General features: G+C 41.1%; 1 long non-coding RNA gene across 1 annotated transcript in view; it reads left to right on the top strand.

Moving 5' to 3' along the window:
- The window catches only part of LOC142874288 (uncharacterized), a 135,353-nt gene extending 133,400 nt beyond the window's left edge, over positions 1–1,953 (top strand). The window contains exon 4 of the long non-coding RNA XR_012922108.1: positions 931–1,953. This is a non-coding gene — a long non-coding RNA (uncharacterized LOC142874288). The remainder of the gene's footprint in view (positions 1–930) is intronic.
- Positions 1,954–16,580: the final 14,627 nt, after the last annotated feature.

The following is a 16,580-nucleotide window of genomic DNA, read 5'->3' as shown; positions in this document are numbered from 1 at the left end:
CTGGAATTTTAGTACAGACAACCTCTAGTCACTTTGTGACCTTAGGCAAGCCCTTTTATGTTTCTCTGTGTCCTCATCCATAAAGCAAGGCAGTCTGGTACAGTTAAAAAATAAAATTTTGAAACTTGAAATCGAAAAGCATCTGGTTTCAGAAGAACTTGTTTATGTTTATATTCATTGTGAAGCAACAATACTGGAGGCTGGGAAGGGGGGCGGGAGATAGGGAGAGATTTGTTAGATACAAGATTACAGCTGGATAGGAGAAACATGGTCCAATGTTCTGTAGCACCGTAAGATGACTATATTTAACACAAATATATAGTTTCAAATAGCTAGAAGGAGGATATTGAATGTTCCCAATACAAAGAAATGATAAATATTTAAAATGTTAATTACCGTGTTAATTACCCTGATCTGATCATTATATGTATCAGAACATCACTGTGGACCCCATAAATGTATACAATTATTGTGTCAATTAAAAGTTAAAAAATATATAAACACGAACCTTTGGTACCAGCTTTCTTAAATAAAATAATAATATGATAATCACCTTCAGAAGCTGCTTCATTGAGAACATCTACACAGGACTAAGAGTTCCCCATATACAGTATTAGCTTTTTTAATCCTCCCAGTGGGTGCCATTATCATCTCCATTTTGCAGATAAGGAGTCTGAGGTTTAGTGAGGTTAAACCCTTTTGCCTGCCATGCAGATAGTTAGTGGCAGAGCCAGGATTGAAATGCCTGAGTGCTGGTGTTTAACCACTGCTACCCCTGCCTCCAGTATTATTACCTAACTAGTCTTTGTGAAACATGCCAGAAAATCAACGGCAATGGCCATTGGCCATATGACTTCTTCGGCCACTGCAATTAGGAGGGATTATTACACTTTAAAATGAATAAACAACTCTTCCTGATTTATGTGCTAGGTTAAGGCGACATGTGGAGCAATCGACGTGAATCATCCCAGGAACACAGAGAATTAAGCTAATGATGAAGCACACCTGCCAAATGCTGAAAGGAAAATAGGTAGCCCTCAAGAACCTGTGACCCAGTCGCACTGCACAGCGTGACCGCTGGCCTCCAAGCGCCAAGCCTCAGGAGCTTGGCAGGCAGCCGCGATTCAGGGCAGCTCAGGCTCCAGGCCGTGTTGCTTCCTGCCCACTGCCTTCGCAGAGGCACATCGGAGAAGCTAAGCCCGATGGACTCTGAACACTGGTTAGGTTGTTGTTTTTTTTTTTCTTTTTTCTGGCAACAAAATTAAAACGGCACCTAGGGATTTATCCACCCTTTTGCTGATCTCGATGTGAACCGTGCAGCTAAATCCCTGTACACAGCACTGACTCTATCTCCCAGGGTGTTGCTTAAAATGTGGCTGAGTACAAATGGAAAACATCACGTCTTGTTGAAGTCAGCACACAGAATTAATCTCTAAAAGTAATGAAAGAATTAGTCTCACTTTGTAAGATAAATAAATGCAAAGTATGGTAAAGTCGGAGATGTTCAGCTCAGCTGCTTTTAGGAGGAGACATCTTGGGAAAAGGATATTATGTACTTGAGATACATTTTAATGCCATTCTGGTATTTGTGTGATTATGAGGATGTTTTAGGGTTTTTTAAAGTCTATTTAATATATGAGATTTTTAACCTGCAACTATTTGCCTTGTGTCTTGGCCTTAATTGTTTTTAGCTCTTGGAAATCATCAGTGTATGATTTAAGTCAGTATAAAATTAGAAGCCATTTCAATCTTTGAAGGCAATGTGGAATAATGCTCTCTATTTTTCATCCCATCGTTAATTTTATTTTTACTCTGACACTGAATTTCAGGCTTTGTTTTTTTCTGAGTGTGGCCTACCTACTTGGAATCAACCAGCAGTGCTTGTTTAAAGTTGTTCTGAAAGTGTGGGGTAAAGGAAGTCAGATCAGAGAGCATTTCTCTCCCAGTACCTAATAAAATGGACAAAACTATTGCATTTTAAAATTCATCGTCAGGGATCAATATTGAAAAAGGGTAAAACTTCATGGAATAAAGTTTGAAAAGTGGCTCTTAACCTTGCTTAAGAGAACTAAGGAAAAGTGAGTCAACATCCTGATGCTTTTCCTCAATTAACCTTGATGTGAAGAGACGTGGATGGAGGGAAGGGTAGGTGTGGAAACTACCACGCGTAGCAGCCACACTCTGTTCCACTGCAGAGACTTGCTGAAGTAAGAGGCGTGAACAGGGGTGGACAATCTCCAAGGAGATTGCTGAGCTGGGGGAACCAACCAAAGCCCATGGATTAGGAAACGCTCGCCCCACGCTGGCAAGACTGACCCTTGTAAAAGGACATCTGCTGGGAATCAGGAGAGAGAATGCAGCCAGGACCCCGGCAGGGACTGCAGGGTGCTCGGACGGAGCTCTTCTCCTTCCCACTGTCAAGTCCTCAGGCTGCAGAAAACTAAACAGAAAGTAGCATCCAGCCCTCTGATGGTTGTCCATAGGGCTGATAAATAGCTCCTAGGGACAAAGGTCAAGAACTACATACAGTAGATCCAAGAAACTGAAGAGTTCTACAGAACTGTCCAAGTTTAGCTTGAGTAAGATGAAAACATGTGTCATGTCAACCTTGTAATTGTGCCACAGAGGAGAGAAGGAGAGAGAGAACGTGAAAATAGTAATCTCTGTTTCACAGGGTTTTGGGGAGGAGTAAAAGAGAAAAAGTATGTAAATTCTGGACCACAGAACCAGATACATCCTAAGTGCCCCCAAATTGTATTGTCTCCTCCATCCCATCCCTTGTTCATAGCCCTATATGCTGTTTTTTGTTTTGTTTTGTTCAACTCAGGCTAACTTTATATTTTTACACCACTGTGGGTTTCCAGGTTGAGTAATTTATGGCTTAAAGCTAAATATTTGCCAGCAAACTATTCTTGGAAATATAGAGCAGCATAGGAAAGGTCATGGGCTTTGGCATTAGAACTAGGCTTCAATTCTGAGCTATCTCTCTCAGTTTGTGATTTTAGGTGGGTTAAATATTTAATCTCTCTGGGCTGAGTTTCCTTCTGTACCGAATGGTATTGATAATCCTAAATTTGCTGTACCTGTATGTATAAAGTGCCTGGCACAAAGTAGATGTTCCTTAAAGGTGACATGACTACTATCATTTTACTTTTAGAGATTGTTATGTCTATATGAAACAGTAATCAATTCTTTATTATTTGTAACCCCAACTGCTTCCTTAGGAGGGTGAGTCTTGTTAACTGTAGGGCACCTTCCTTAGGAGGGTGGGTTTGGGGGAGCACCATGATGGCTTTGGGCCTGTAAATTTGTGAGTTAGATTTGGGGGAAGGAGCTAAGTTGCTTGCATAAGAAAGAAAGAGAAAAATGGTAAATGGAGGCAGGGGTGAGTGGTCAAGGGAGAGAGAAGAAAGCAGTGGATGGAGTCTGGGAGGATTCAGGGAGGGAAGTCCCTGGAGATGATGCAGCCAGGAAGGGATTCTGAAGGTACAGACAGAGAATGTGAATTTTTACCTTGTTTTCTTCGGGCTACTATGATATAGTGATATAACTACTCTTCCCGCCTACTCCCTCTCCTCCTGGACACACACAGTCTTCAGGGAAATCAATGTACTAAATCAACTTACTAAAGCTGTCTGTGTGGCCGGATCAGGCAGTGGGACCAGGCGAGGCGTGAGTTCTGTATCCTGCGCGATGCAGTAATGCTGAGCCGTGTGAGCAGACACGGGGATCAGAGGACACAGGGGAGATGACATCTGGCTCTTGTGTAAATTTGCGCTGATCTGATCCTGCTGTGTATTTGCCATCTGCCAAACTTTATTCAGGAAGTCTTAAGGTCTGGGAAGGTATGAAATCTCTCGGCTTGTAGAATTTCAGCTGTCCTTCCATGGTAGCAGAAAACTAGAAGTGAGGGTTCAGAAGACAGTACTAGGACCACATATCTTCTAGTGCCTTAATGTAATCCTGCTGTACCACCCTGCTCCCCTCCCCCCATCAACGTCAGACATGAGTTAGGTCTGTTTTCTCATTGATTCAAGGTTTCCAACCTTAAGTATTAGAGTTGACTCTCTCAGCCTCCTTCCTCCCATTTACTCCAGCTCAATCCTCCCAAGAGAGGTGCTGTTCTACGTCCCTAGACATCCAACTGTATAACTCTCAGTCCCCCAGGGGAGCTTCCTTTTCTCGTTGCTTCTGGAATCTTCGTTACTCCCTCTCCCTTAGTGGCAACGTTCTTATACTGTGGCCACCAGCTCTTTGGGCTGCTAGGAGGTGTATTATGTGCACACAGCGCTGCTTGCTACTCCCTGTTTCCATTAATGAATCTACTATCTATCTAGCCATACAGGCTACAATCCAACATTGTTGTTTCCACCCCCTGTGATTTAGCATCCAAGAATGTCAGAGGCAGAATGGACCCTGTAGGACCACAGATTGTGACTTTCTTTTAGCCTAACTTCATAAGAGTAACCTCATCTAATTAGAGTTGATGGTCCTGCTATGATTCTCTTGGCAACATGTTCACAAATGACATTTATTCACTGATGTCTGCATCTCTTTTTAACCTATCTCTAGGGGCCTGGATTCCTCTCTTAACGTATTTCTCTCTCCTTCACACTCAGACCGTCACCAAGTCTTGCTGATGCTACTTCTGAAATATCTCACATGCAGGTCCCTGCCACTGCCTTAGAGGAGTTCTTACCTCCTAATGGCCAGATTGTTGTAGTAGCCTCCCGGCTGGTCCTTTCTGCTGCCAAGCTCTTCCCTTTCTAGTCTAACCTCTGCATTTGGGGCCAAGTTTCTACAAACAAACCCTATTACTCTGACTATAAGACTCATGGACTGCTCACAGGAAAGTCTAAATTCCTTGGTAAACCAGACTCAATGGCACCTCCGTGCTAGCCTGAGCACCTATCAGTCTCTCCTGCATCCTCCAGCCTCAGTGAGCATCTCACCTTTCCCAGAATATTCCATGTTGCTTTACACCTCTCCTGCTGGTCACTATCAAATGCCCTTTCCTATTTTCTCCACCTAGATGATGACTCAGTTTCCCTCACTCTGATGTGCCCAGGAAGCCCAATGAAGGAATCAATGCTCAGCTCTAGGCCTTGCCCTTTCATCTCTGTATGACTTTTCCCTGGGTGGCATCATCCAGACCATGGTTTCAATTATTACCAATGTGTGTATGAACCACCCGTTCCCATCCCCGCCATGGACTCTTCCTCCAAGTTCTAGTCTCATGTATACAACTACCTACTTGACGTTCCTTTTTAAAAATGTTTGAGAGTTCCTTTAATCTTCACAAAAAATATTATGTAAATGCTGTTATTATTCTCATTTTGAAAACTAGAAAACCGATGTTCAGAAAAGTGAAATATGTTGTGTAAGTTCACACAACTGACTAATTAATGTTTGATGGAATCTGAACACAGGACTATCTGACCTCATAACTTATGCTTTTATCTGTGATATGATTACTCCCTCTGGAATATGTACATCAGGGAAGCCGAGATCCCTTGCTTCACATATAATAATAAAAGTATTATTAAGAAATGGAGCCGGGCGTGGTGGCTCATGCCTGTAATCCTAGCTCTTGGGAGGCTGAGGTGGGCGGATTGCTCAAGGTCAGGAGTTCAAAACCAGCCTGAGCAAGAGCGAGACCCCGTCTCTACTATAAATACAAAGAAATTAATTGGCCAACTGATATATATATAAAAAATTAGCCGGGCATGGTGGCGCATGCCTGTAGTCCCAGCTACTTGGGAGGCTAAGGCAGAAGGATCGCTCGAGCCCAGGAGTTTGAGGTTGCTGTGAGCTAGGCTGACGCCACGGCACTCACTCTAGCCTGGGCAACAAAGCGAGACTCTGTCTCAAAAAAAAAAAAAAAAAGAAATGGAAACAATTTAATTGAATAGGAATAAGCCACCATTCTGGATAATTCCAAACCTTCCAGAATCTTAGGGCTGGAAGAGATTTTGAAGGTCATTTAGCCCATCTATCTCTCTTTTCTACTTGATTCTGAGGCACATTTGAAGCCATAGAATTTTGTTCTTTGTTTTCTTTACAGAAAATATTTTTTATTTTTCATTTGGATGGATCAGTATTGCTTTTTCTGAGCAATGAGGAGAGAAAATGAGTCCCATTAATATTATTTCAACTTCTGCCTCCACCTTTGTCTGACAACCTACCTCCATGACTTTTTTTTTTAAATTGTGCTTTGTGGGCCATTAAATCCCTCCTGTCTGGTAAACTTATTTGAGTTGAGGTTCTCTTCCTTACTTGCTGTTGTCTCAAACCATCTCAGATTACACAGCCCTGTCACTGAAACCCATGCTCTTCTCCCCATGCTGACTGTCCTCCAGTGTCCTCCATCCCAGCGATCAGCACCACCATTCATCCAGCTGTACAAGCCAGAACCTTAGGAGTCATCCCAGAGTCTCCTCCCTCTTACCTCCCACGTCCAGCTCTCATCCTTCTAAATGATCTTGACTATCATCATCTCTCCATTTCCACTGCCATCACTTTAGTCATAGCGACCATTTAACCTCTGGCCTGGACCAGTGGAGCAGCCAAGTAACTGATCTTTTGTTTTCTGATCTTTCTGATCTCTTGCTCCTTTTCGTTTGTTTTCCAGAGTGCAGAGTCATCTTTTTGATGCACAGATTCAGTTATGTCACACTCCCTGCTTAATGTCCCACAGTGGCTTCCCATTGCACTTGGAATAAAGTCCAGACCCCCTAATGTGGCCTTCACGGTGCTGCATGGGCTCAAGCAATCCTACCTGAGACAACAGGAGTGCACCACTGCACCCAGCTCTGGTGGGTTTTTTTCTATTACCGATATCTAGTTTAACTTTGTTGTGCTTAGAGGACATATTTTGTATGATTTCAGTTCTCTACATTTTATCACCTGGAATATGATATATCTTGGTGAATGTTCCACAGCATTTGAAAAGAATATGATTTCTGCTGTTGTTGTGTAGTGTGTTCTATAAATATCAGTTAGATCATGTTGGTTGGTAGTGTTAGTTAACCTCCTATGTTCTTACTGAGTTTTTTTTCCTGCTGCTTGTTCTATTAATTACTGACAAAGGAGTGTTGAAGTCTCTGACTACAGTATCATTGCAGATTTATCTATTTTCCTTTCTTTTCTATGAAAGTTTTCTTTAGGCCAGGTGTGGTGGCTTATACCTGTAATCATAGCACTCTGGGAGGCCAAGGTGGGAGGATTCCTTGAGTTCAGGAGTTCAAGACAAGCCTGAGCAAGAGTGAGACCCCATCTCTCCTGAATATAGGAAAATTAGCCAAGCATGATGGCCTGTGCCTGTAGTCCCAGCTACTCAAGAGGCTGAGGCAGTTCACCTCTCACAAAAATCAACTCACGCTGGATAAAAGACTTAAACCTAAGGTATGAAACTATTAGAATTCTAGAGGAAAATGTTGGAAACACTCTCCTAGACATCGGCCTAGGCAAAGAGTTTATGAAGAAGTCCCCAAAGGCAATCACAGCAGCAACAAAAATAAGTAAATGGGACATGATCAAACTAAAAAGCTTCTGCACAGCCAAAGAAACAGCCATGAAAGTAAACAGACAACCTACAGAATGGGAGAAAATTTTTGCATCCTATGCATCCGATAAGGGGATGATAACTACAATATACTTAGAACTCACGAAAATCAGCAAGAAAAAATCAAATAACCCTATTAAAAAGTGGGCAAAGGACTTGAACAGAAACTTTTCTAAAGAAGATAGAAGAATGGCCAACAAACATATGAAAAAATGCTCAACATCTGTAATCATCAGGGAAATGCAAATCAAAACCACAATGAGATATCACTTAACTCCAGGGAGAATGGCCTTTATCAAAAAGTCTCCAAATAACAAATGCTGGTGTGGATGCGGAGAGAGAGGAACACTCCTACACTGCTGGTGGGACTGCAAACTAGTTCAACCTCTGTGGAAAGCAACATGGAGATACCTTAAAGCGATACAAGTGAATCTACCATTTGATCCAGCAATCCCATTACTGGGCATCTACCCAAAAGACCCAATGACACTACAAAAAAGACACCTGCACTCGAATGTTTATAGCAGCACAATTCATAATTGCAAGGCTGTGGAAACAGCCCAAGTGCCCATCAATCCAAGAATGGATTAATAAAATGTGGTATATGTATACCATGGAGTACTATTCAGCTCTAAGAAACAACGGTGATATAGCATATCTTATATTTTCCTGGTTAGAGCTGGAACCCATACTACTAAGTGAAGTATCCCAAGAATGGAAAAACAAGCACCACATATACTCACCAGCAAACTGGTATTAACTGAGCAGCACCTAAGTGGACACATAGGTACTACAGTAATAGGGTATTGGGCATGGGGGAGGGGGGCGAGTATATACATACATAATGAGTGAGATGTGCACCGTCTGGGGGATGGTCATGCTGGAATCTCAGACTTGTGGGGGGAGGGGGGAAAGGGCATTTATTGAAACCTTAAAAATCTGTACCCCTATAATATGCCGAAATAAAAAAATAAAAATAAATAAATAAATAAGTTAAAAAAAAAAAAAAGAGGCTGAGGCAGGAGGATCACTTGAGCCCAGGAGTTTGAGGCTGCAGTGAGCTATAATGATGCCACTGCCCTCTACCCAGGGTGACAGAGTGAGACTCTGTCAAGAAAGAAAGAAAGAAAGAAAGAAAGAAAGAAAGAAAGAAAGAAAGAAAGAAAGAAAGGAAGGAAGGAAGGAAGGAAGGAAGGAAGGAAGGAAGGAAGGAAGGAAGGAAGGAAGGAAGGAAGGAAGGAAGGAAGGAAGGAGAAAGAAAGAAAGAAAGAAGGAAGGAAGGAAGGAAGGAAGGAAGGAAGGAAGGAAGGAAGGAAGGAAGGAAAGAAAGAAAGAAAGAAAGAAAGAAAGAAAGAAAGAAAGAAAGAAAGAAAGAAAGAAAGAAAGAAAGGAAGGAAGGAAGGAAGAAAGGGGGGCAGAGGGAGGGAGGGAAGGAAGGAAGGAAGGAAGGAAGGAAGGAAGGAAGGAAGGAAGGAAGGAAGGAAGGAAGGAAGGGAGGGGAAAGGAGAGGAAGAAAGAAAAAGAAAATGAAGAAATTTTTCTGTAAAGTTCTGTTATAAGGTACATACACATTTTTCATTACTAAATGTTCTTCTTTGTCCCTGGTAGTATTCCTTGTTCTGGAACATATTTTGACAGTATTGGTGTTTGCATGGCATATCTTTTCCATTCTTTTCCTTTTACCTTATCTGTGTCTTTATATTTACAATATATTTCAGTATCTCTGGAACTTCAATTTCACATATTAATATTGTCTCCTAGGTAACTGACGCTCTCTTTCTTTCAGTTTTTTTCACTCTGTGCTATTCATTTAGAAAAGTTTGTGTTACTATATATCAAGCTCATTTATCTTTTATTCTATAGTGTTTACGCTGTTGCTAATCTCATTCATTGGTATTTTTCATTTCAAAGGTTGTATTCTTATTTTTCTAGACGTTCCATGGGTCTTTTTTATACTTCTCATTCCTCTCCTGATCATTCTTATGTTTTCTTCTAACTTCTTGAATATATGGAGCTTATTTGTAATAGCTTTTGAAACATCCTTGTCTGAAAATTGAATGATCTGTCATTTTTATCTTTATTTCTATTGATTGATTTTTTTCCTAGTTATGGATCTTATTTTCCTGCCTTTTTTTCTTTTTTTGCATGCATGGCATTGTTTGGTATACTAATTTCTTGGACTTCTTAACCCTGGTCTCAGGAAATTTTGTCTCACACATGCACAGATCATAACTGTGAAAGACTTCAGAGTTCTCTCTCTAGGTAGCTCTCTCCTCTGTAAGGGAAATTCTAGCTGTCATAGTCTCCTGAAACTTTAATCTCCATCTCCTCAACTCAGACTTCTGTGCTCTCTTTGGGTTTTCTCTTTCTGTACTGCAAGCTAGAAACTTCCTCCAGCAGAAAACTGGGGCAATTGTAGGGCTTACCTCATTTATTTCCCTTCTGTCAGGAATCACAGTCCCACATTGTCCAATGTCTTAAAACCATTGCTTTATACATTTTGTCTTATTTTCTTGTTAAGACAGAAAGGTAAATCCAGTCCCTGGTGCTCCATCATGGCCAGAGGTAGAATTACATACACATTAGCTCAGCCAGACTTAATCTGGACTCCTCACTCTACCTCTGCCACACAAACAAAAGCACACACATATGTGCGATTTTTTTATTTTTTGGTCTGCGTTTCAGTAGATAAGGAAATATATGACTGCTGTAAGTTTAGAAGAACTGGGATGGAAAGTGTTTTCAATGTAATATCCAAGATAACTCAGAATGCTGTAGTACTGGTGGGAGACTATTTTAGCTGACTGTAGTACTCTGATTTCTCATAGACAATTGTGGGTGTGTATCAGGAGTGTTTAGTAATGTATGTAGTGTGGGGGCTCCATTTAAGTACAAGGAAAGTCCTGAGGGATGGCAGGAGCAGAGGCTCTGGTGATGACTTCATTTGCCTCTGGGAATAAACCAATGTTGCTGCTATCAAATTTGCTGAAGGGATGATGAGAGCAGAGTGGAGGGAGATCCCACCATTGGTCTCCTTTGAGCAGGACCGAGGTTGGGGAAGGGAAGAAAGGATAGTGTCAGGACCCACTATCCATTTCCTTGACTTTCTTTATCTTTAATCATATGAACTTCCTTTTGGGTTGGAGAGCCAACACCTGGTACAGAAGAGGCCAGTATTAATGGATGCACAGCTAGGAGAAAGACACTAGTGTCCTTTGTTCTGTCTTGTCAGCAGTTCTGGACATGTCTCATAATGGCAACTACTGGGCTCAGGCCAATAAATACTGGATTTGCACCCTTTTTATTATGATCTTCCCATTTTAGTTTCAGAGAATATTTTAATTGGGCGGTTTGGACTTATTTGGAGTTGTCAGAAATACACATAACAGCAGAAATAACCTTAGGGATTTTGAAATGTGTGTCTCAAAATAGAGCTAGGAAAAGGGGGGGGGGGTGGAATCTGTGTTGGCTTTAAAAATCCACTTGGAGCAGGGAAATTTACAGCTTGGGCTGCTTTCTGAACTCCCGCAACATCGCTGCTGATTCTGCATTTTGGGGGACAGGTTGTCATTTCAGTGCAAGTTGTTCATTTTAAATGATTTGTTCAGAACGAAATATTCTCTGTTAAGAAAACTTTGGGCTAAATTTTTTTACCAAAACATTTCCATGTCATACTAAAAGATGAAATTTGCCACATCAATAGTATTTCAGAAAAACCAGCTACAATTGATAACGAAGTGCCCTAAATACTTGAAAAGGCCTGAGAGTTGCAGTTCATCAGGAAGCCGCTCTTCTCCAGCTTTGTAAGGTTTTGAAACAGGGCCATCTAGTGGAATTCCCTGACTGTGACACCATGAGAGCACTCTCAGAGACCTTACATTAGAGTCTTTAAAATATCCTTTCTAATGCCTTTTTTTTTTTAGTTTTCCAGCTAATTTATTTCTGTTTTTTTAGTAGAGACAGGGTCTCACTCTTGCTCAGGCTGGTCTCGAACTCCTGAACTCAAAAGATCCACCCGCCTTGGCCTCTCCGACTGCTAGGATTATAGACGTGAGCCACCGTGCCCGGCCTCCAATACCTCTTGACCCAAACTAACTGTCCCTGATATAAATAGTCTGCTCAGAAATAAATATCTTTCCACTATAATTCCTGCATGTATTAATTTGGTAACATCATGTTCTGTGGATACACATCCAATTGAGTTTCTAAAAGTTCTAAGTGGTTTACTTTTTTCCTTTCCTGTGAAAAACAGTCCTTGTTAGCCTGCCGCCTCTCACACTGCCACCCCCTCAACCTTGAAATCTCATTGAAGAATTAAGAAATGTATACTTTTTATACAAGACAGTATATGACACAGGATGCAGATCTTTGTTAACAGATGTCACTGGACTGACTGTGTAGGACCCACCCAACACACGGCCGGCATTGTGTGAGGTGTTGAAGGATGTTTCCATGGACTGGTCGGAGAGAACAGGGCATATGTAGACCTCTCCCTAGCCAAATGGAATGCAGGGTTTGTTCACCAAATTCATTTCACTCTGTTCCTGGAAACACAGCTAAATTATATTTTCCAGCACCCCTACAGTGAGGTGGGGCCCTGTGGTTGAGTTGTGGCAGGAATGTGGATGGAAGAGTTATACACTCCTTGCAGTCCTGCATCATCTCTCATGTTTTCTTTTGTCTCCCCTCCCCCACTCCCAACTGGTGGGTGTCATTGCCCAGGCAGAACGTGGCAGCCTCTGTCATCCTGAGTCCTTTAATGTCTAAGTAGAGCCTGGCCCTCCACCCTAATCCCTAAACCTATAATGGACAGTGATATGGACATGAAATATACTTTTATCATTTTAAGCCAATGATATTTTGGGGATACCTGTTAATTACCCTGATTAATTCAGGAGAGAAGAAACTAGAAGAAAGGAAAGAGCATAGTTCAGTGTCAGGCATATATAAAACACTAAGAAAATGTTTATTGAATAAATAGATGGATGAATACTTTCTGCTATAAACACAAATTCCCAAAATTTGATGGTCTGAGGTCTTATAAGGAATGCAATAAGTGAATATTATATATAATTATAATTAGTTGCTAGAAGAGTGTTTACCTATTCACACATGGCAAGACACAAACTTGAAAATAGAATTATGGTGGGGCATATTTGGATTATTATTATGATACATTGTTTGAAGTAAACACATTATAGAAAACTGCTCTGGCCAAAGCAGTTTTTTTTGATTTACAAACTTTTCTCCCTGAATAAGATATATTGAATTGAGCCTATCATAATTAGTCTCTTGCTTCTCTGAGTAGTACTTGCAAGTAAATAGGCCAATAAAAAGTAATCTACGGTCCGGGCGCGGTGGCTCACGCCTGTAATCCTAGAACTCTGGGAGGCCCAGGCGGGTGGATTGCTCAAGGTCAGGAGTTCAAAACCAGCCTGAGCAAGAGCGAGACCCCGTCTCTACTATAAATAGAAAGAAATTAATTGGCCAACTAATATATATATATATAAATTAGCCGGGCATGGTGGCACATGCCTGTAGTCCCAGCTACTCGGGAGGCTGAGGCAGAAGGATTACTTGAGCCCAGGAGTTTGAGGTTGCTGTGAGCTAGGCTGATGCCATGCTAATGAGCATTGGTATAATACTGGCTAAAATAAATATTTCATCCAGTGTTGTGTCTCAGCTCTTTATTTTATTTGGTCCACTCTAGACATTCTTCAAATTTTCCAGGTAAATAAAGCGATGATAGTAGTTGTGGTGTTACCAGAAGTGGGTAGAATTTATCCACGTGTGCATGCAGCTGTGTGAGTGCGTGTGTGCTGGCACAGGAGCAAGGAAGTTGGGACAATGATAACTCTTTGGGATTATGACCACTGCGTCATTATGCTAATGAAATGTGTAAGTACAGATAAGAGAACAAAGAAGTCTTTCAGATGTCCCAACTACTCATATCATTACGGAAACCCATGCATTCTTCAAAGCAGGTGTGGGGAGAGCAAAGATAAATTAAGAGCAGCAAAGAAATAAAATGTTATTCCAGAAGCATAAACAGAAGACAGCTGATTCCATCTGGGCTTGGCTATGAAATAAAAGTAAAAATTATTAAATAAAGAAAAAACTTAAAAAATTAAAAATAAAAAGAATACAGCTGCATTTATATAACGATGAAGGGTTTTAATACTAATTTAAGAAATGTTTAAATAATACTTTGCCTTTTTACTAATAGCAAGTACTTTAAGACTCTTAAGTCATACTTATCAAGTAAAAAGTGAAGGAAAATTACATTAATTACTATGTAAATTTATGTTTTAGTCCATGGGGATGATTCAGATCCCACTCCTCTCTCCAAAAGCCATCTTTCACCTAAGAAAATAAGCTAAAACTAAGGAGAAAAAAGAACAAATTAGTTACCCATGTGGTAAAAAAATAAATGAAGATGGACATGCATGGTGGCGCATGAACTATAGTCCCAGCTATTTGGGAGGCTGAGGTGGGAGGATTGCTTGAGGCCAGGGGTTCAAGGTTGCAGTGAGCTGTGTTCTGCCCTGCACTCTAGCCTGGACAACTGAGCAAGACCATGTCGGAAAGAAAAGGGAAGGGAAGGGGAGGGGAGGGGAAGAAAGGAAGGGAAGAGAAGTGAAGGGTTATATAGTTAAAATAGTGTATATTTCAAAATTGCTAAGAGTAAATTTCTAATGTCTCATAAAAAATAAGTAAATTTAATTAGTTTGATTTAATCATTCTGTACTATATTCAAAGCAGTACATTATACCCCATAAATATATGTAATTATAATAATTATTATAATAATTATTATAAATATATATAATTATCTGTCAATTAAAAATATCAATAAAATTTTTAAGGGGAAAGGAAAAAATAGTGTTAGATCTTACAAAATTAGTTGCTATTCTAGTCCCCAAAAGGCAGTGCAGCTGTGCTTATGACTATATGCCCACTTCATTTTTCCTTAGTTTATTCCCTATTGATCATTAACAACTTTATAGAAAAGAAAGAAACTTGGCCAGGCGTGGTGGCTCACGCCTGTAATCCTAGCACTCTGGGAGGCCAGGGTGGAAAGACTGCTTGAGCTCAGGAGTTTGAGACCAGCCTGAGCAAAAGCAGGTCTCAATAGCACTTCTCTACTAAAAAAAGAAACATTAGCTGGGTGTCAGGGTGTACATCTGTAGTCCTAGCTCCTCAGGAGGCTTAGGCAAGAGGATCAGAGCACTTGTAGAGCACTCAAAGACTCCACTCCTTCTAGAGTGTCTGAGTGACATCAGGTGCCACTGAAAGTACAGAGCTCCAACTAGAAGTAAAAACAAAACTAATGAACATTATCTTGGACTACTAAATGCTTAAGATGTCAGACAAGTTACTCTGCTCTACTAATCTCAGAAGGATATTAAGACAGTGCCATGCCAACTGTGCTTCCTAGAGAGAAACTAATATTCAGCTAAGGGGTCAGCTCAGAACTCCATCTCTGGCACAGAATGTGTGGCCTTCTGCCTCTGTACGCAACAAATTACACTGGGTAAGTTGCTGAGTATAGTAGTTTCCGTATATCTCCAGAACAGTGACAAAAAAGTTTCAGAGTGGGGATTTGTAGGTGAATGCCCTATCTCAATTCCTGGTTGCTGACTCAGTCTGGTGGTGAGGTCCTGCACCCGGAGCAGCTTTCTCTCCACACCTGAAATCCATGAGCTCTATCTCTTGCCTTCCTCAATTAATACGCTCTGCTAGGGGGCAAAGGAAGCCCCCTACTGGCTTTCAAAAACATAGCTCCAAGCATAGACCCTTATTAGATCCGAAGCTGAAGAGGTGAGTTTACCGACAGAGGACGCCTTCTCACCTCCTTCTCACCTGGTGTCCTGGCCCCTTCTCTTCCCTGCCCACTATGCCTTAGCAGCTCCTTCTAAGTTTTGTGGGCTGGTTACTGAGGCCTTACATAAAACCCAGTTTTCTTGTATCTATAATTTTTGAGCAAGCCATAGTGCACTCTTGTGGGAATGTCTAGTAGTTACCCAGGTACTGCAAACCACCTGGATTTGTGAATTTGTGAGTCCACTTTTCCCAATTGTGCTAAGTTGAACACACTCTCTCACTACTTTATTTTTATTCAGCTCAGCCTTGTGGCTTTTGCAGCCATAGGTAAATGGGAAAGTGTGAAAGTATAGTAGGTGGTAGCCAGCGGTATGCGAATATAAACAATATTGATTTCACTTTTGTCTTTTTCTTTTCAAATGTGGTGGTGGTGGAACGTAGGGGGAGTGTATTAATTTCCCCGAGTAAGTCAGAATGATGGTCCCAAATTCAAGCAATACTAGAAGTATTTAACTCCACTCATAAATGAACCATGTATTTGGGTTATCAAATGCATCCTTGGTGATATATAGTCCTTCCTGAGATGGGTAAGCACTCAGGAACTTACTCTTGCTTGAGTATCAGTTGTTCAGATCTCACCATAACAGAGTTGAGAGTTCTAGCCTAAATAGGCTTCAAAATTTTAGTCCAAAATGTAGCTGTAAGCCGGGCGTGGTGGCTCACGCCTGTAATCCTAACACTCTGGGAGGCCGAGGCTGGTGGATTGCTCGAGGTCAGGAGTTCAAAACCAGCCTGAGCAAGAGCGAGACCTCATCTCTACTATAAATAGAAAGAAATTAATTGGCCAACTAATATATATAGAAAAAAAAAATTAACGGGGCATGGTGGCACATGCCTATAGTCCCAGCTACTCGGGAGGCTGAGGCAAGAGGATTGCTTGAGCCCGGGAGTTTGAGGTTGCTGTGAGCTAGGCTGACGCCACGGCACTCACTCTAGCCTGGGCAACAAAGCCGGACTCTGTCTCACAAAAAAAACCAAAAAACAAAATGTAGCTGTTATAAGATAGAATGAGGATCAGTGATAGCTTAAATACACAGTTTACTTGCTACTTCAAGGCATACATTTTTAAAATTTTTTATTTGAAAGAATTTTAAATACATACAAAATAGTAAATGAGAGAGGAATATAACGA

Source organism: Microcebus murinus, chromosome 12 (genome assembly GCF_040939455.1).
Source record: "Microcebus murinus isolate Inina chromosome 12, M.murinus_Inina_mat1.0, whole genome shotgun sequence".
Classification (NCBI taxonomy): domain Eukaryota; kingdom Metazoa; phylum Chordata; class Mammalia; order Primates; family Cheirogaleidae; genus Microcebus; species Microcebus murinus.
This window is presented reverse-complemented; position numbering and strand designations above follow the sequence as displayed.